General features: G+C 39.0%; 1 protein-coding gene across 1 annotated transcript in view; it reads right to left on the bottom strand.

Moving 5' to 3' along the window:
- CNTNAP5 (contactin associated protein family member 5) overlaps window positions 1-21,086 on the bottom strand; it is a 1,008,111-nt gene that overhangs the window by 506,655 nt on the left and 480,370 nt on the right. The gene's annotated exons all lie outside the window — the stretch shown is intronic.

The raw sequence follows: 21,086 nt of genomic DNA, 5'->3' as shown, positions 1-21,086 counted from the left end.
TTTAAAGCAAACCTGATCTGTTATGAATATTCTTCCTATTTTAAAACAGAAGCAGAGTAGTTTCTATCATCAGGCTTATCCCAATACCATTTAGTGAGTAACCCAGTTCCTCTTCACTGCTTTGAAATGTTACCTTCGGCATATAATACTTAAATCGTATGAATGCTTGAGTATATTTCAGAAAGATTTGTTCTCCCAGTGGAGATGTCTTCTCATATGAATAGCTACAGATAAAGCAAAGGCTGTTTACAGATGTCTATTTTTTTCCCCCATAAATTCCACACTATTTTAAAAAATTGTTTCTTTATAGATTTATGGTAAGAATGATTAACCCTGCTGCTCATGTCTATTTTATATTGTTTTACTCTAAGATAATTATTTTATATTTTGCCTTTTTTAATTTTAAAATTTAATTTCAGAATAATTTTATTTAAAATAGTTTATTGGAAGTTTGAGAATTAACATGGAATTTGTTATTTCCATGAACACATTTACCTAAAGAAGAATATTGTTTTTAAAATATTTCATCTTCAAAAAATAAAAATAAAATATTTCATCTTCCTATACAAGAATTCAGTGTGTTTTTCTATTTTCAAAATATTTTTGTTAAGGCCTCTCACCTAAGGTTATTACTTTACTTTTCTCATTCACATATTCATTATCAACTTAATTCCAATGAATTTCAAGCTTTTAACAATTTCCACTGTATGAAATCTAACAAAACACATTATGCAAATATCAGATCATTATGCTATACAAAACCAGCATAACATTATATGTCATTTATATCTCAACAAATTCCAGTGTAAATTCCTTGTTTTTATTAATCAAAATTTTTATTAAGAAAATTACATGCCTCTCCTATTGTTTTCTCTATCCAGACACCTGTATATTAAATAAGATATTTTTTAGCTAATTTCATTGAACTTTTGAAGGTACTAATCATATGAAATACTTAAAATACTTTCTTCTTTTTACAAGCCAATTTTTATACATTTTTTGTTTCATTTTCCTCACCAGAACTTTCTAAAATATAGCCAAAACAACAATAAACAATAATTATAGTATAGAACATTAGGAAAAAATAAAAAGCAAACAAAAATAACAGTATTTTTGTATATTTCCCAGTATATACTGATTCTGATTCCATATCACATTAAAGAGATACCCCTAATCTCATTTCCACATAAATTATTTAGTTGCTTACTTATTTATTATTTGTTTGAAATGAGGAATGAGTGCTCAGTTTTATTCATTGATTGGTGTTTCAAAAATTCATGTGACAGAATACAGTGTATTTTGCATTTAATCTGTTGGTAGGTTGAATTATATTAATAGATCATAAATTGATAGATTCTCTTTGATTGAACCACATGTGTGTTCTATTTGCCTTGAAATACATGTGCTCCCACTATAAACAGTAAATGAGTTTGAGCTCTAGTTTTCTTTTGCAAAGTATTTAGATCAAGTCTAAATTTGTCTTTCAGTAAAACTCTGGAAGTTTTATCTTTGGCTTTATTTTTAAAAATGACTCATAACTCTTGAGACATATTCTGGAAAACAAAAAAAAAAATGAGTTTGTCAATTCTAAAAGTACTTTGTAAAAGCATTGCTTTGATTATTTCCTTGTTGATTTATTGCAGTATTCCAATATTTTCAATCTGAGTCATTTGCATTAAAAAGATTCCTTTCCCTTTTGTAAATTGCATAAATCAAATTTGTAAGGTAAAAACAGAGTTGACTATTTGTTACTTTTATTTATTTTTTAAAACACTTTATTATGTTAGAGCAGCTTTTGTTTCACAGCAGAATTGAGAGGAAGGTAGAGTTTTCCCAGATATTCTGTGCCCGCAAACATGCATAGTCTCCTCTACCATTAACAAAAGCTTCCATCACTGGTTTGTTTCAATTGGTGGACCTACATTCACACATCACAATCACCCCAAGTCCATAGCATACATTATGTTTTACTTTTGGTATTGTACATTCTATGGGTTTGGACAAATGTATTATTACATGCATCCACCAGTACAGTATCATATAGAATAGTTTCACTCATCTAAAAATCCTCTTTTCCTTGCTAATTCATCCTTCCCCTAGCTGCTGATTCCAATCCCTGGCAACCATTGATCTTTTAACTGTTTCAATAGTTTTACCTTTTCAGAATGTCATATTGTTAGAATCACATAGTAAGTAACCATTTCGGATTGGCTTCTTTCACTTAATAATATGAATTTAAGGTTTCTCCATATTTTTATATGGCTTGAAAGTTCATTAATTTTTTTAGCATTGAATGATATTCCATTGTCTGTATGTCCCACAGTTTGTTTACACATTCACATGCAGAAAGACATCTTCATTGCTTCCAAGTTTTGACAGCTATGGATAAAGCTGCTGTAATCATTAATGCTGAGATTTTGTGTGGACATAAGTTATTATTCTTTTTATAATTTTAAATATATAATGAAAATATTGTTTGTTTTTTGGGCCACCTTCAATTTGTGGGAAAAAAAATAATGTTCTATTTCACTTAGCTGTGATTTAAGAAAACATTAGGGCAATATTCAAAAAAGAGAAAGAACAATTTTTTTTTTTTAATTAAGTGGGAAAAAAGAAAAAGAAACATGTTTGAAGGATTTGGAGTAGAGAGTTTTTAAGTCAAACAGTAGGGGGAGAGTATATATTACAAAATTGTAATTTCCCATTTCATCAAGGAAAGAAAACTTGTCTAGTCTGGGTGAAAGGTAACAGGAAACAATTAGTGGAGACAAAAGTGCCGCAGCTTACATATTGTGGGACCTGTCTTTCTGCTTCTCTCTGGGAGACTGAAACCTGATGAGTGAATGTAGTGAATGTGGACGAAGGTCACAAGACCGATTTTGGAAAATGCAAGGAGTTATCTCTCCCCTGATTTCTACAACAGCGAGGCCTGTAAGCCTGTTAAAAACGTTTCACAGTATCATGGGCTCCGTGAAACTTCGCTGCAAGACAGACAGGTTAGCAGCAGCATATGAAGTAGCCGCACAGAGGTTTCCGAGGGCTGGTCCTCGACGGCCTGCTCCCTGGGGCGCGGGCGGAGGCAGCCTGATGGGGGCCCCGGGCCGTGAGAGCAGCGCGGGGAACAAGGACGGGCCGAGGCCCTCAGAGTGTGTGAGGTCCTGGGAGCTGATTCGGAGGTCCAGATGTTCGGGCGACTGGACCTCACAGCCGGAGGCCCCCGCAGGTACGTGGAGCCCTGACACCCATGCAAGGCTATCCACAAGCCCCGGTCGGTGATCAGCGCATGGAAACGGGAAGAAGGAGCGAGAAGAAACCTCACTGTAACTCAGCGCATACAGAATAGTGCAGTAGTGTTAAATAGGCACGAGCTAAGTCCGCTCTTCCATGTGGCTCAGATGGTAAAGCGTCTGCCTACAATGCGGGAGACCTGGGTTCGATCCCTGGGCTGGGAAGATCTCCTAGAGAAGGAAATGGCAACCCACTCCAGTACTCTTGCCTGGAAAATCCTATGGACAGAGGAGCCTGGTAGGCTACCGTCCATGGGGTCACAAAGAGTCGGACACCAGTGAGCAACTTCACTTTCACTTTCAACTAAATTTTAAATAGACACTAACATTCTAACCTATCATCTAACCTATCATCAAGGTTAGATTTTTCTGCTACAGAGGAATCAGGGACTGGTGAATATATTAAATTCATGTGGGGAAAGAAGCAAAACTGTATTTCTGCACATCTGAGTGTGAGTATAAATTTTGAACCTGTTTTATATTTTAAATTTTTTGAGTAGTTGAGAATTTGAGATTATAATTATACTATTGAATTACAGATTTAGTTCATTATCAGATAAGTTAGAATGGAAAAACGTGCTTCATATATTACTGATTTTCTTTCCTATGTCTCTAGTAGTAATTTTTCTAAATACGTCATAAATATTTGTAAGCTATACTTGTTGTATACTTCTTAATTGTATATTACTAGTCATATCCCTTAAATCATTTGCATTTATAACTTTACCTTATTTATTAAAATTTCAAGAACAAAAATCAAAATCTTGCTTTAAACTATGTTTTTGTCCAAAAGTCACCTAGACTAAGATCACTGCTGTGTATGACCTGGGATGGTCAAATGATTATAGCAATTATTTGCAAAAATTGAAAATTGATCACTTTTAAACTGTTCTGCTGCTTAGTTCAGCTGGCATCTCAGTTTCACTCAAATTCTCAACACTAGCTTTTCTCCTTGAACTCTGCCCATGAGTTTATTCATCTAGTAAACTTAACTGGAAAAGCAATGACCACTTGCTTTAGCCTGGCTCCTGACCCCTGAATCCTAGAAAACATGCAACTCACATTGGGACAGTGTCAGTCAACATCTAATTGCTAGAAATAAGCTTTTTCTTTTTTTTTGCATTTGATTGACTATTTAATATACATATATATATATATACATATATATATATATATATGTATTAGTATTTGTTGTAGCTGTTTCGTTGCTAAACGTGCCTGACTCTTTGTGGCCCCGAGGACAGCAGCCCATCAGGCCCCTCTGCCCAGGGTTCTCCAGGTAACAGCACTACGCAGTGTTGCCATTCCCTTCTGCAGGGCACCTTCCTGACCCAGGACTAACCCCGCATTGGCAGGTGGATGCCTTACCACTGAGCCATCAGGGAAGGCCCCACGTAACTTTTACAACACCTGTTATAGACGGGGAAACAGTGGGAACAGTGCCAGACTTTACTTTTGGGGGCTCCAAAATCACTGCAGATGCTGATTGCAGCCATGAAATTAAAAGACACTTACTCCTTGGAAGGAAAGGTATGACCAACCTAGACAGAGACACTGGGAAGACCCAGAGGGATCGGGTGGAGAGGGAGGTGGGAGGGGGGATCGGGATGGGGAATACATTTAAATCCATGGCTAATTCATGTCAATGTATGACAAAAACCACTACAATATTGTAAAGTAATTAGCCTCCAACTAATAAAAATAAATGAAAAAAAAAAAAAGCAGAGACATTACTCTGTCAACAAAGGTCTGTCTAGTCAAGTGTATGGATATGAGAGTTGAACTATAAAGAAAGCTGAGTGCCAAAGACTTGATGCTTTTGAACTGTGGTGTTGGAGAAGACTCTTGAGAGTCCCTTGGACTGCAGGGAGATCCAACCAGTCCATCCTAAAGGAGATCAGTCCTGGGTGTTCATTGGAAGGACTGATGTTGAAGCTGAAACTCCAACACTTTGGCCACCTCATGTGAAGAGCTGACTCACTGGAAAAGACCCTGATGCTGGGAGGGATTGGGGGCAAGAGGAGAAGGGTATGACAGAGGATGAGATGGCTAGATGGCATCACCGACTCGATGGACATGGGTTTGAGTAAACTCCGGGAGTTGGTGATGGACAGGGAGGCCTGGCATGTTGCGATTCACGGGGTCGCAAAGAGTCAGATACAACTGAGCAACTGAACTTACAGTTTTAATCTTATATTTCCTTTTCAACAGTACTAATTTTTCTATCTCTGCTTTAAGTTTGCATAAATTTAATTGATGTGTCTTTCTCTCCAATTCCAACTTTAAAAAAATAATCATTTTGGTGTTTTTTGCCATAAGAGTATTAACTGCAAACCATACATGCCTGGTGTTTAATTATTAAGCAAATATGAGACTATTAACCCCCTGAGGAAATTTAGAAAAAATTTTAACCGTGTTACTACAACCATAAGGATGAACAATTTTGCTTTATTCTATTATGCTTATTAATTTTTGATTATTTCATCTTTTATTATTTTTGCTATGTAGACTGTGTAATGTTTAGACTTTTTTAAAAATTGACTTAGAAAATAATCTCTAGTACTTGGATGCAATCTCAAAAATGACAGAATAATCTCTGTTCATTTCCAAGGCAAACCATTCAATATCACAGTAATCCAAGTCTATGCCCTGGCCAGTAACGCTGAAGAAGCTGAAGTTGAACAGTTTTATGAAGACCTACAAGACCTTCTAGAACTAACATCCAAAAAAGGTGTCTTTTTCATTATAGGGGACAGGAATGCAAAAGTAGAAAGTCAAGAAACACCTGGAGTAACAGGCAAATTTGGCCTTGGAGTACAGAATGAAGCAAGGCAAAGGCTAACAGAATTTTGCCAAGAGAATGCACTGGTCATAGCAAACACCCTCTTCCAAAAACACAAGAGGACTCTACACATGGACATCACCAGATGGTTGACACAAAATCAGATTGATTCTATTCTTTGCAGGCAAAGAAGGAGAAGCTCTATACAGTCAGCAAAAACAAGAACAGGAGCTGACTGTGGCTCGGATCATTAACTCCTTATTGCCAAATTCAGACTGAAATTGAAGAAAGTGGAGAAAACCACTAGACCATTCAGGTATGACCTAAATCAAATTCCTTATGCCTAGACAGTAGAACTGAGAAATAGATTTAAGGGACTAGATCTGATAGACAGAGTGCCTAATGAACTATGGATGGATGTTCATGACATTGTACAGGAGACAGGAATCAAGACCATCCCCAAGAAAGAAAAATGCAAAAGAGGAAAATGGCTGTCTGAGGAGGCCTTACAAATAGCTGTGAAAAGAAGGGCAGTGAAAAGCAAAGGAGAAAAGGAAAGGTATACCCATTTGAATGCAGAGTTTCAAAGAATAGAAAGGAGAGATAAGAAAGCCTTCATCAGTGATTAGTGCAAAGAAATAGAGGAAAACAATAGAATGTGAAAGACTAGAGATCTCTTCAAGGAAATTAGAGATACCAAGGGAACATTTCATGCAAAATGGGCTCAATAAAGGACAGAAATGGTAGGGATCTAACAGAAGCAGAAGATATTAAGAACAGGTGGCAAGAATACATAGAACTGTACAAAAAAGATCTTCATGACCCAGGTAATCACGATGGTATGATCACTCACCTAGAGCCAGATATCCTGGAATGTGAAGTCAAGTGGGCCTTAGAAAGCATCACTATGAACAAAGCTAGTGGAAGTGATGGAATTCCAGTTGAGCTTTTTCAAATCCTGAAAGATGATGCTTTGAAAGTGCTGCACTCAATATGCCAGCAAATCTGGAAAACTCAGCAGTAGCCACAGGACTGGAAAAGGTCAGTTTCCATTCCAATCCCAAAGAAAGGCAGTGCCAAAGAATGCTCAAACTACCGCACAATTGCACTAATCTCACACGCTAGCAAAGTGATGCTTAAAATTTTCCAAACCAGACTTCAGCAGTACGTGAACCCTGAACTTCCAGATGTTCAAGCTGGTTTTAGAAAAGGCAGAGGAACCAGAGATCAAATTGCCAATATCTGCTGGATTATCGAAAAAGCAAGAGAGTTACAGAAAAACATCTATTTCTGCTTTATTGACTATGCCAAAGCCTTTAACTGTGTGGATCACAATAAACTGTGGAAAGTTGTGAAAGAGATGGAAATACCAGACTACCTGACCCACCTCATGAGAAACCTCTATGCAGGTCAGGAAGCAACAGTTAGATCTGGACATGGAACAACAGACTGGTTCCAAATAGGAAAAGTAGTACATCAAGGCTGTATATTTTCAGCTCGTTTGAAAAGACCCTGATGCTGGGAAAGATTGAGGGCAGGAGGAGAAGGGAATGACAGAGGATGAGATGGCTAGATGGCATCACCGGCTCAATGGACATAGGTTTGGGTAAACTCCGGGAGTTGGGGATGGATAGGGAGGCCTGGCGTGCTCTGGTTCCTGGGGTCACAAAGAGTCGGACATGACCGAGTGATTGAACTGACTGACTGATGATTATCTAATTTTTTAGACTATAGTTTTGGATTTTTTCTAGGAAACCGATTTTTTTTTTTCTTCAATCCCTACTTGCTTTGAATTTTGATTACCAAAGCTATTGTCACGGGCTTCCCAGGTGGCAAGAGTGGTGAAGAACCTGCCTGCCAACATAGGAAGGGGTAAGAGACAGTGGTTCTGTCTTGGGTGGGAAGACCCCCTGGAGGAGATCCCCTGGAGGAGTGTGATGAATGAAATTATAGGATGGTATTCTATAATCTGCATTAAAACCATTTCACCAATAACTGAAGCACAAGTATAGTTTACTGAATTTCAGGGGTTGCAAGCGCCAGGAAAGGGTGTTGGTAAAGCTATTAAAAACAAAACAAAACAACAACAAAGTCCCCGAGGACTTCGCAGATGGCGCTAGTGGTAACAAATCGGCCTGCCACTGCAGGAGGCATGAGCTGCGAATTCTTCCCTGGGTCAAGAACATCCCCTGGAGGAGGGCCTGGCGACCTACTCCAGGATTCTCGCCTGGGAAATGGCCTGAATAGAAGAGCCAGGCGGGTTACAGTCCCCAGGATAGCCAGAGTCAGACACCCCTGAAGTGACTCAGCACACCCGCAAGCTACTATTACTACTATTAATTAATCTGCCTGTTTATTTCTCCACTTTGAAACACTTTTTACAGGAAATTCTATGTTGTGGCAACGTGTTACAAAGTTGCATAAATTTGTATCAGAGCCCATCTTCAGCTTTCACAGGGAAGTGGTTAAAATCACTATCTCTGGAGCTTCTCTTGCTGGATTTAACCCCAGATCTTTCTAGTACTTTCTATAGGAACTTGGGCAAAATACCTAACTGTTATGAGATTGATTTTCCTTTTACATAAAATGAGGATAATGATCATACTGATCTCATATAAACAACATAGGTTGATTGGATTAATGTGAGACTTAAAAGATTTCCTGTCAAGGGTCAAGCACTTACTATTCAGCATGAGGAACTGCATTTAATACGTAACAACCAGCAGTGGAAAGTAATCTGGAAAAGAATTCTGAAGAGTACAGCCCCCCCACCCACACACACGTATGTAATTTTGCTGTACATCTGAAATTAACTCACTGTAAATCAATTATAATTCAAAAAAAGAAAAAAAAAAAACAAGATTTCCTACCCTGAGGTCTTCTGAAGGATTCTTGGCATATTACCTTTGCTGTTTGCAGAATTGTTCTTCCCAGCAGCAACGTTTCAATTAAGAGTTTCTTCTAAAATGGTATTTTGCAGTTTTGTTTTCAACAATTTCTGAATAAAAGCTATATGGATACTAACTTTGTTAATATTTTGCAGTCTGAAGCTTGAAATATTTTATATGGACATTTCACATCTATAACAATTAAATGAAGTAACTTCTGTCCCAAATCCTGTAGAAGTTTCCTTCTGGTTTTTAGATTTTCAGAATACTGGAACTAGATAGATATGTTGTGTCTGTCTTTGAAAAGGACCTTTGATCATTTATAGCTTCATATTTATTTGAAAGGGGGAACAAAGAAAGAGAACTTGCTACTGATCAGTATCTATTTTCAATTTTTTTGTTTTTAGTTTAGGAAAACTGGCCACTGCACAGTTGAATGTGGAGTGTGTGTCACGTTTTCTTTGGGTCGAAGGCACATTTCAGGCTCACTGCCTTCAGCATTCTTCTCATTCAGTCAGCATTCTTAAAAGTATCGCTTACTTTTGTTTATTTCTTTGATTTCCTAGATACCTATCTTAGAACGATGGAGCTTTTCTCAGATATTGCAGTGGCTGTGTTGTGTATTCTTTTTACTGTCTCACAGATATATCCCCATTTGGTTTGCAGTTGCCCACGTGAAAATCCCACGGTCAGAGGAGCTGACACGGCTGAGAGCTGGACACAGCCGAGCGCACACACACTTCCGTCAAACTGGAGTCTCCTTGAATTAATCTTTGTTTTTAAGCCAGCCCTGGTTGTATGCTACAAACCTCTGCATTCACTGATTTGATGCACTAGGGTGCACTTGATGTGATTTTGCCTTTCCAGTCAGACTTGAGCATATTTCATCATGGGGGTCAGAGGGGAAGATGTTGATGGTATTGAGTATTTCAGGACACATCATTTGCATGAAGAAGGAAGGCTTTCAGTATATAAGTCAGAGAGCTGCAAATACAGCTTCCTGTAGAACATGGGCTCCTAACACAGAATAGTTGTGATATTGTAAGGGAAACAGATGCCCTGAGCTAGTTCTTTCCAGATAGCAATACAACAAATTCACTTCGTTGTTGTTGTTGTTGTTGAGTCCTGGCTTAAATGATGTCATCTCAACAATCCGTGAAAGTGAAATTGAAAGTCTCTCAGTAGTGTCCAAATCTTTGCAACCCTATGGATTATACAGTCCATGGAATCCTGCAGGCCAGAATACTGGAGTGGGTAGCCTTTCCCTTCTCCAGGGGATCTTCCCAACCCAGGGATCAAACCCAGGTCTTCTGCATTGCAGGCAGATTCTTTACCAGCAGAGCCACAATTAATATGTCTAACATTACAAACTGTTTTCCTAATCTTTGAACTCCCAATCCCATTCCCAACATCTATTTCTGTTATTCTTTCCATAGCCTTTGTTATCTTCTTTCTTACTGTGTAATTCACTAACTTGTTATGGGTATTGCTTATAGATTGTCTCTCCTGCTAAAACTCAAGCATCACAAGGGTAGGTGTTTGTTCTTTTCATTAACATATTCCAAGCACTTAAAATGAAGCCTGATATATAATAGATGCCAAATAAATATTTGTTGAGTATTTTGGTATATCTCTCAAAAAAAAACATTTCTCAAGGACATGGACCACATCTTGTCTATTTTTGAATATTTAATGCAAGAGGTATGATTCAAACAGAAGAGATTTAGCAAATATTTGTTTTCATACAAAAGAGAACACTAGCAATTTACTTCTAAAATTGTTTTACCTTATTGTCCTTTTGTCAATGTGACTGCTTTCATTTCTTACTTTTCTTATTTGCTTGTGCTTGGAAAATTGCATGTTGAGCCTTTTATCGTTCTTAGTGGTCAAGAAAACCAGGTGTTAGATTGTAAAGTTTCACTTACAGTCTGAGTGTCTTGGTCCATCTGGAAACCTGATGAGTTTTCTGGTGTCACAGGTGGACTCCAACTGGTTGGATCCCAGGAGAAAGCTTGCTTTGATGTTAAATGCATGAGGCCCCAGAAACCGCCACCCTGTCTTCCTTTGATCTCATTCCTCTTCTTTTGTCTGGCATTTGCTTGTCTCTTTTTCCATCTTTGATGTTACTTCTCTAGCAATGAGCTCCTTCCTCTTTACTGGTTTTTTTCTCTGGCTCTGTTTGAATTTCAGTCTTCTTGTTCTAAAGATTCCTTTTTCTGTCAGACTTGGATTTCTGATACATTTGAAGTTTCTCATTAGTGAATATTTGTCTCACTTTTGTTCTGATAGCCTATTTTGTAACGGAATGTCTGTGAAAAAGGAGCCAAACAGCTGTCTTTTTTTTTTTCATGCTTTAAAACTTGCACGGGCTTAATGTTTGTTAAACACAGAGATCAGGGCCCTTCTGGAGGAACACTGTCAAAGGTGCGTGAATTTCTGCCACTTCAAAAGAGACTGCTGCTAACTTGCTTCAGTCGTGTCCGACTCTGTGCGACCCCATAGACGGCAGCCCACCAGGCTCCCCCGTCCCTGGGATTCTCCAGGCAAGAACACTGGAGTGGGTTGCCATTTCCTTCTCCAGTGCATGAAAGTGAAATGTGAAAGTGAAGTCGCTCAGTGGTGTCTGACTCTTAGCGACCCCATGGACCGCAGCCTACCAGGCTCCTCCGTCCATGGGATTTTCCAGGCGCGAGCACTGGAGTGGGGTGACATTGCCTCAAAAGAGACTAGACAACCCAATTTTCTTGTGGTATCTCTCGATTTTTAAACATTGGCCTGAATTCAAATAGTTACCAAAGAAAAATGCCAGATGGGCCAATGAGATGCGGATGGTCCAAGTCTTTTTCAGTGTGACCGTTCTGTGGCTCTGCTGAACGGTCTGATTTGATCAGTGGCTCAGGCGGGCACTTCTTCGGAACTTCTGATCTTTATTTACTTTTGAAGGCTGTAGTGTAAATGGTCTCTTATTTTTGTCCCTACTTTGAGAGGAGGTGATTGGTAACATTTTCAGTTCTTTATTGCTTCCATATATAACCTATTGTTTCACAAATTATTTCAGCAAGGTACAATTGTCCATTTTTGTTTTGGTAAGGAAAAAAAAACAAGTCATATCTGACCCAGACTCAGCCCTGTGTTGAATAGAAGGAAACATTGATCCTGAAAGCCCTCCTTATTTACATAAAGCACCTCATTCATGGCCACACTTCCTGCCTGTTCCAGATTCAGTTACCCACCTTCGCGCTGGCTTTGGCTCCTGACCCATATTCAGCTGTTTCCCCTTAACACCTTAGTTGAATCTGCCTTCAGCATCTCTCTCGGGAAAATTTTTTTTTAAGTAATAATAATAATAATAGCAGTATCTCAATAGGCACATGGAAATATCTCTATATAACCAATTATTAGAGAAATGCTAATCGAAACTACAATGAGGCATCCCTTCACATCAGTCAGGATGGCTAACTTCAAAATGTCTGCAAGTAGTAAATGCTAGAGAGGATGTGGAGAAAAGGGAACCCTGAAGCCATTATGGAGAATAGTATGGAGAGGCCTTAAAAAACTAAAAGCAAAGTTTCCATACGGCCAAGGTATCCTACTCTGGAGCATAGATTCAGAAAAACTATAATGCAAAAAAGGAACACGCACCCCAATTTTCATAGTGGCACTATTCACAACAGCCAAGACATGGAAGCAACTTTATCAGCAGATGAATAGATAAGGATGTGATATATGTGTATATATATCCAGCAGAATGCTACTAAGCCATAAAAAAGAATGAGGTATTGCCATCTGCAGCCACAATGATGCAACTAAAGACGATCATATTAAGTCAGAAGGAAGAAGACAAATACCATATGATATCACATGTATGTGGAATCTCAAATATGACACAAATGAACCATCTATGAAACAGAAACAGACTCGCAGACACAGAGGACAGACTTGTGTCTGCCACGGGGGCGGGTCTGGGGGAGGGTTGGAGTGGGAGGTTGGGGTTAGGCGCAAGCTATCACACAGAGGATGGGGGAGAAACAAGGTCCTATTCTATAGCACAATGAGCTACATTTGGTACCCTATGATAAACCACAATGGAAAAGAATATTAGAAAAGAATACATATATGTGTGTGTATAACTGAATCGCTGTGCTTTACAGTGGTAATTAACACAGCATTGTAAATCAACTATGTTTCAATTAAAAAAAAATAGTCTCATTTACTGACTAGCTTCATATATTGGGCCCTAGACTTAGAGTTGGACTGCAAGGAGATCCAACCAGTCCCTCCTAAAGGAAATCAGTCCTGAATATTCATTAGAAGGACTGATGCTGAAGCTGAAACTCCAATACTTTGGCCACCTGATGCAAAGGACTAACCCATTGAAAAAGACCCTGATGCTGGGAAAGATTGAAGGCAGGAGGAGAAGGGAACGACAGAGGATGAGATGGCTGGATGCCATCACCGACTCGACGGACATGAGTTTGAGTAAGCTTCAGGAGTTGGTGATGGACAGGGAAGCCTGGCATACTTCAATCCATGGGGTTGCAGTCAGACACAACCGAGAGACTGAACTGAGCTGATGCTTAGAGTTTGCTTTCTCTATTTTTTTCTCCAACTGTTAAGTTAGATATTGCTATTTGCTCCACTTGAAAGCTAAAGAAAATGATGGCATACAGAGGTTTAGCAGCTTGACCAAGGTCTTACAGTCAACCCATCCAGTCCTTCCATCTGGAGTTCCATCTCTTCACCATTATATACATGGCCCCCCCGCCAGCTGCTTCTATTTCTGGTCCATCAAGGGACTCACTCCATGAATCACCACCAGGACAGGGTGAACGACTGGTTTGGTTGGCCTGAAAGCTTCTCGTATTTTAAGCTAACAGTCTGAGGCTCACTGACACGGTGTGCCCCTATCTTAGGCAGACTGGCACGTACTTGGTGAGCCTTCTGCGTTCCCTTCCACGGGGAAGAAGAGAAGGGATAGACAAGTATAGCAGCAGAAATCCCCCATATCTTCTGAAAAGATAATCAGCCCCTCCTATTTTCCCTGCCAGAGCCACCCTATGCTCTTCATCTCCTAGCAAGTTTTCACCAGGGGCTAGATTCAGAAAATCTTTCCAAGTATTACTGTGAGTGCTGCTCTTGGCCCAAATCTAGTCCATTGCTAGTCTAGCCTTCCCTTCTATTAATGTGTATTTTTATAGATAGAGTCTGACTCAGCCTGATTAGCTCAACACATATTTAATTATTTTTGTCTGAATGGGTTTACAAAATTTTTACTTTACGTTATTAGGATATTATAAATTACCCACCTGCCATTGCAGGAGAAACAAGCGACTGAGGTCTGGTCCCTGCGTCGGGAAGATCCCCTGGAGAAGGAAATGGCAATGCACGCCGGTATTCTTGCCTGGAAACTTCATGGGCAGAGGAACCTGTCACGCTACAGTTCATGGGGTCACAAAGAGTCGGACATGACTGATTGAACACTCACACATTTGGATATTGAGTTAAATCAGGGGTGTCTCAGCATTCAAACAAGAACTCACTGGAAATTCTAACTTCATCTTCATTTATCCCCCCATCTGCTCAGGCAAGAAGGGCACCTGCTATGGATTGACACCCTAGAGGAGCCCCTCTGACTGTCGCCACATTTTGCCTCATGGGGACAGTAGTTGCAAATCAGGGGGAAATTACTATAGGAAGCTGTCACCACAGTCTTAAACCACTATCTTCCTACCCAGCAACCCAGGGTTTTCCTCCTAAACAGTTCTGAAGCTGCTTGGAGGGCCTGAACTATTCTCCTCCCTATCCATCTTCCTAAGGGTGAACCACAGACCCACACATGGGTCCCAGGAGTGAGCAAGGGACTATTTTCACTTTGGACATCCAGCATATGTGGATGTGGTTTATTTGTCAAAGAAAAAGGTAGAACAGATTTTATTCAACAGCTTATTATAACTCCTAAAGCACTTAGAACTATGGTATATGGGCCCACATTAGGACCCTTGCTTCAGGCCCTAAAGTATTCAAGTGCAGCTTGGCTGACTTTATAATATTTTATTGAGGGTGACAATCATCTAGCCTAAGTTCAGCCAGCCTCAAAATGTCTTATTAGATCATTAAAACCTACCACCACAACCCTAATAGCAGCTAAAATAACATGATAAGGAATTTATTGCTTGTTCTTTTAGCTCCTGTTAATAAAAACAATGCTATTTAGGGAATAATACTGGTATTGAAATATTCCCTTCATCATGTTCAATACAGTTAGTTTACTTTTTAATATACACACCTCACTGTTACAAAACTTGGGGAAGTATGCAATTAGCAAGTTCACAAATCACAAAATTTTAAATTAGAACTGGAAAGAAAAATGACATCCAGGAATGTGTTTTTAAGTCTTGTTTATGTGCAGAGGCCAAGATAAGGACCAGAGCCTATGCTTGGATCTTAAGGGATTGTCCCTCCTTCAGAGAGAAAGGCTGGTCACCATGATGACTTCTGGTGATCTGTGTAGATCTAGACTCAAACCCTGTTTCTTTTTGCTTGCTGTTGTTCAGTTGCTAAGCCATGTCCTATTCTTTGCAGGTCCATGGACTGCAGCATGCCAGGCTTCCCTGTCCTTCACTATCCCCTGGAGTTTGCTCAAACTCGTGTCCACTGAGTCAGTGATGCCATCCAACCATCTCGTCCTCGGTCACTCCCTTCTCCTCCTGCCCTCAATCTTTCCCAGCATCAAGGTCTTTACTGTTTCTGTTACTGGATGGCTATTGAGAAATAGGAACAGGAGGGTCATTAGTCACTCCTGTCTTCTATGTCTGTGATATAGCACATAATAACCTCCCTCACAAGGCTATTTGAGGGACTGAATAAAATCACAAAATGGCACACGAAATAGGAGCGTGGTGGTTTTCTTCCCGTATTCTCCCATTATTTCCACCTTGCATCTACTTCTTTTCCTTATTTTATTTTCCTCCATTTATTTTTCTGCATGCAAGCTTTCTGCTTTAGCTTTTCAACTGTGTTTGCAAAAAAAGGAACTGATAACAATGATACTACTGCATGATATGGTCTACCAGGCACTTTTCCTGGTGATCTCCAGTTACTCTGCTTTGTTGGTTTCTTTTGCTTTTATCTGGTTTATTATTATTTTTTAATCGGGGTATAATTTATTTATGTTATGTTCATTTCTGCTATACAGCAAAGTGATTGAGATATTTATATTTCTACATGCATACTTTTTCATGTTATTTTCCATTCTGGTTTATCATAGGATATTAAATATAACTCCCTGTATAGTAGGACCTTGTCGTTTATCCATTCTATATATAATAGTTTGCATCTGCTAATCCCAACCTCTTAATCCTTCTCTACCCTATTCCTTCCCTCCCCGCAGCATCCACCAGTCTATTATCTGTAGTTACTGATCGCCAAATAAAGGGTTGTTTTAAATCTGGCCAGTCCTTTAACCAAGCCTGAGCTCTAGGAAAGGTCCTTTGATGTCACTCTAAAGTCAGGGCAGCAAGGGGTGGTCTCTGAGTATGGGAACCATTAGGAACTTCTCATAGGAAGAAAATTAAGGTATTAGTTGATATCTTCATAATTCACAGAAATAAACTTTTAAAATTTACTTAACAAATAGTTATTGTGTGTTATGTAGCAGACACAAATTTACAGAAACAAAGTAAAAAAGAGAGTCTTGAGTCTTAGGATGAGCTTAAGTACTATGGCCAGTTTGGGTATGAAGAGTTAGAGAGTTAAGAATAAGTCAAATTTATTTATAATATAAAACCAACAAAGGCCTAGTGTACAGTACAAGTAACTAAATGTTTTGTAAGAACCTTTAAGGGAAGAAATCTGAAACAGAGTACATATGTACACATATGTATATGTATGACTGAGACACTTTGCTCTAAGCAGGAATTAGCACAACACTGATCATCACTTATATTTCTGTAAAGAATAAATACACAATGTGATGAAAAATTAATAAAATTTTTCAGCTTCAAAAATATATACATATATGTATAGCTGAATCACTTGTACACTTGATAGTAATACAATGTTGTCAATCAAAAGTAGTTTAAAAAATAAACTTGATAACATAAGCAATGTGTTTTTTAAGAAAAACTGTGAGCAAGAATAAATTAGAGGATGCAAATTTAGAAGTAAACAGGAGGGACACCTTTTAAGTCATGCATTCATTCTATTGTCTCCCTTTCTTCTTAAAATATGTTTTTGCAAGTGGTACAAAATGCAAAAAGTTGCAGGAGAGTACACAGCAGAGAACAAAGCATTTTCCCTCGATGATCCCATGTTCTTCTGATCTGCTTATCCCTATCCTTACAGATTTCTGTCGATCTATGCACTTTCAAGTCTATATACTCTTTTCTATTTTTTTAAGCACAGATACTATTAACTCTGCACTGCACATTAATTTTCCTTTTCATTGTACAATCTATAGTGAAGATGGTTCCACATCAGAACATAGAGGGCTGCCTCATTCTTTCTAATTGAAACATAATACTTCCATATGGGTTTGTCAAGCACACACACAAAACAAGGTGAGCCCAAGGCAAAGGCCAGGTGGATCCACATGTAGATAAAAGGTGCCACTGTGAGACTGGAATGATATGTGACTTACACAGACAGTGAAGGCAAGAGAAGCCAAACAGTGAAGCTCCCAGTCCCACAGACCAGAACAGATGACATTAAATATGAGGGCAGATGGCCACAAGGTGAGCTGTGGCAGTCTTTATTGCTATCGATCTAACTGTAGGCTTCAGCTTAAAACCTAGAAGGGTACTGTGGGGCTTCTGAGAACAGAACTTTTCCTTTGTTTCCCAGTTTCTTGATTACAGGAAACAAGCTTCATTCAGCCTCTGGCATGTTCCAAGTTCCCACGGGCAGGTTCAAACAGCTGCTGCTCGGGGAAGGGAGAGGATGCAGCAATAAGGGAGAAGCAGCCAGAAAACAATAGTGCAGCCTGGAGGTTCCCCTCCAGTTGGTTGTCCAGTCACTCAGTCACGTCCAGCTCTTTGCAGCCTCATGGACTGCAGCACGCCAGGCTTCCCTGTCCTTCACCATCTCCCAGAGCTTGCTCAAACTCCTGTCCTTGACTTGGAGATGCTACCCCCTCCTCCTTGCCTTTAATCTCTCCCAGCATCAGAGTCTTTCCCAACAAGTTGGCTCTTCATATTAGGTGGTGAAGGTATTGGAGTTTCAGCTTCACATAGTCTTTCCAAAGAATATTCAGGGTTGATTTCCTTTAGGATTGACAGCTTTGAACTCCTTGCAGTCCAAGAGACTCTCAAGAGTCTTCCCCAGCACCACAATTTGAAAGTATCAACTCTTCAGTGCTCAGCCATCCTCATGGTCTAACTCTCACATCCTTAGATGACTACTGGAAAAACCATAGCTTTGACTATATAGACCTTTGACAGCAAAGTGACATCTCTGCTTTTTAATAGCTTTGTCATAGCTCTCCTTCCAAGCCTCTTTTGTCTCCAAGATTTAATTTGGTGTGGATGTACAGAGGCCAGACTCAACATCAAACTAAGCAATTCTATGTGATACAAATCTATTCTAAAAAGGCACAGCAAGAAGCCTCAAGCATCCTTAGAACCTAGAGAGTGAGAAGAAATTGCATCAGGATAGACCTCTATGAGGCAGAGAGACAAGTGGGCAATGGCCTTGTAGCCAGTAATTGCAAGCCTCCATCCTCGTGTCTCAGGAAGATCCAACGCGTCCTGCCAAGATTCACATCAGCTGTGTTGCAAGCGGCTTCGGCTGCTTGGTCCAAGTGGACAGTGTGAGACCACTGGGGCACCCTGGCAGAGCTGTTTCTCTACAGAGCTTACCAGAATTTTTAATTAACACCCTTCTGATGAACTTTTGGGGAATTTTCAACTTTTTGTTATTCCTGACATATACCCCATTGCACACATTTGCTTATAATTGTAGGACAAATTCCTAGAAACAGAATTGTTGGATTGAAGGTCACTCAGTTGAATTTTGACAATAAGCCTTTTCTTTGATATCGTATTAATTATATTCCCACCAACAATGGATTAAATCATTCTGGTTCCTTCATTTCCGTGACAACACCTAATGTTTGTGTTCCCTGCAGTCTAAGTTTAAAATATAATTAGCCTCCAACTAATAAAAATAAATGAAAAAAATAAATAAATAAAAAAATAAAATATCATTATAGCATGAATTTGCATTCCTTCTTTTTATGAGTAAGACTGAGCATCATTTTGTATATTTGAAAGCAGTCTATATTTTTTATGTATTTATATTCTTTATTTTTCCATTGAGTCATTATTTTAAAAATTATTTGTGGGGGCTTCTTATTCATTAATTAAATTTTGAAATACTTTTCCAAGTTTTTGGGAGGATGATATCATTATATCATATTTTTTGTGGAAGTTCATGTGGATTAAAAAAAAATTTATGTGTAAAATTTTTCATATATTTTATTTCTAGGTTTTTAAAATTTATGTCATACTTGGAAACACCTTCCACAATCTTTGACTATAAAAGTACTATCCCATATTTTCTTTCAAACTTCAATAAAACTTATTTTTGAAGACACATGTAGATAATGTATTTTTAAGTGCTTAGATGACTTAATGAAGCTTTAACTAAGAATTCTCATTAAAATACATCCTTTTCATTTTTTAAAAATTCTTTTTTCATCATTGATGTTGTGATAATACATAGTACATGTAAAATATGCTTTTAATAGCTTTGGTTCTATTAAGGTGGCTATGTAGAAAAGGATCACTAAGCACTTTTGATAAGAAAAGATTTCTTAGGTTACAGACTTCCAGAGAAATGAAATCTCACTAAGATCAAAAAAAAAAAAAAAAAAACCACTCTCTTCTTAAATCCTTGTGCTATAGGCTGAAAGTAAAATTAATTGCTATAATTTGTCTCAGAAGCATTTGTGAAAAAAAATCACATGGGCTGGGTGATGTGAGCTGTGATGACAGTGAGAAGTAAAAGATCTACATTCTTTCTGCTTATTTTTTGGCAGAAGGTTCTATGGGCCCCTGTCTATGTGTTCCTTCCAGGTGAGAGGAGAATCTGACAACTGCATGCATGTGACAGAGGCAAACTCCCTACTAGATGCTTCACAGAAAGGCACACACACTGGATTGATATCCTTGACATAATCTAAGATGGAGGAATGAAAGTGACCATATTTTCTTCCCAAATACTAACACATCATGCTAAAATTTGAAGAGGAACCTAGATTTGCAGAATGTAGTTGTCCCTAATGTAGAATTTGATAGGGCACAGCTCTGGAGAAGAAGGGCTTACTCCGACAATGGGTCCCTGGAACTCAGGGACCTGAGTTCAGTCATTCTTCTACCAGTGTTAGCAAGACTCAAACATGTACATATGACCTCACAGCAGATATCCTGTTATATAAATAACACAGGTTCTGATTAATAGACAAGATTGTTATAACATACACCTTAGATTCTCTGTCATCAAAAAGTCTACAGATGAGAAATACTGGCGAGGATGTGAAGAAAAGAGAACCCTCCTGTGCTGCCGTGGGAACATGAACTGATGTAGCCACGATGGAAAACAGTATGGAGGTTCCTTAAAAAGCTAAAAATAGAGCTACCATGTGATCCATCAGTTCCACTCCTAGGAATCAGTTCAGTTCAGTCGCTCAGTCGTGTCCGACTCTTTGTGACCACATGGACCGCAGCACGCCAGGCCTCCCTGTCCATCACCAACTCCTGGAGTTTACTCAAAGTCATGTCCATCGAGTCGGTGATGCCATCCAACCATCTCATCCTCTGTCGTCCCCTTCTCCTCCTGCCCTCAATCTTTCCCAGCATCGGGGTCTTTTCAAATGAGTTAGCTCTTCACATCAGGTGGCCAAAGTATTGGAGTTTCAGCTTCAGCATCAGTCCTTCCAATGAACACCCAGGACTGATTTCCTTCAGGATGGACTGGTTGGATCTCCTTGCAGTCCAAGGGACTCTCAAGAGTCTTCTCCAACACCACAGTTCAAAAGCATCAATTCTTCAGTGCTCAGGTTTCTTTATGGTCCAACTCTGACATCCATGCATGACCACTGGAAAAACCTCAGCCTTGACTAGATGGACCTTT

This window comes from Odocoileus virginianus, chromosome 13 (assembly GCF_023699985.2).
Source record: "Odocoileus virginianus isolate 20LAN1187 ecotype Illinois chromosome 13, Ovbor_1.2, whole genome shotgun sequence".
In the NCBI taxonomy this organism is placed as follows: Eukaryota; Metazoa; Chordata; class Mammalia; order Artiodactyla; family Cervidae; genus Odocoileus; species Odocoileus virginianus.
This window is presented reverse-complemented; position numbering and strand designations above follow the sequence as displayed.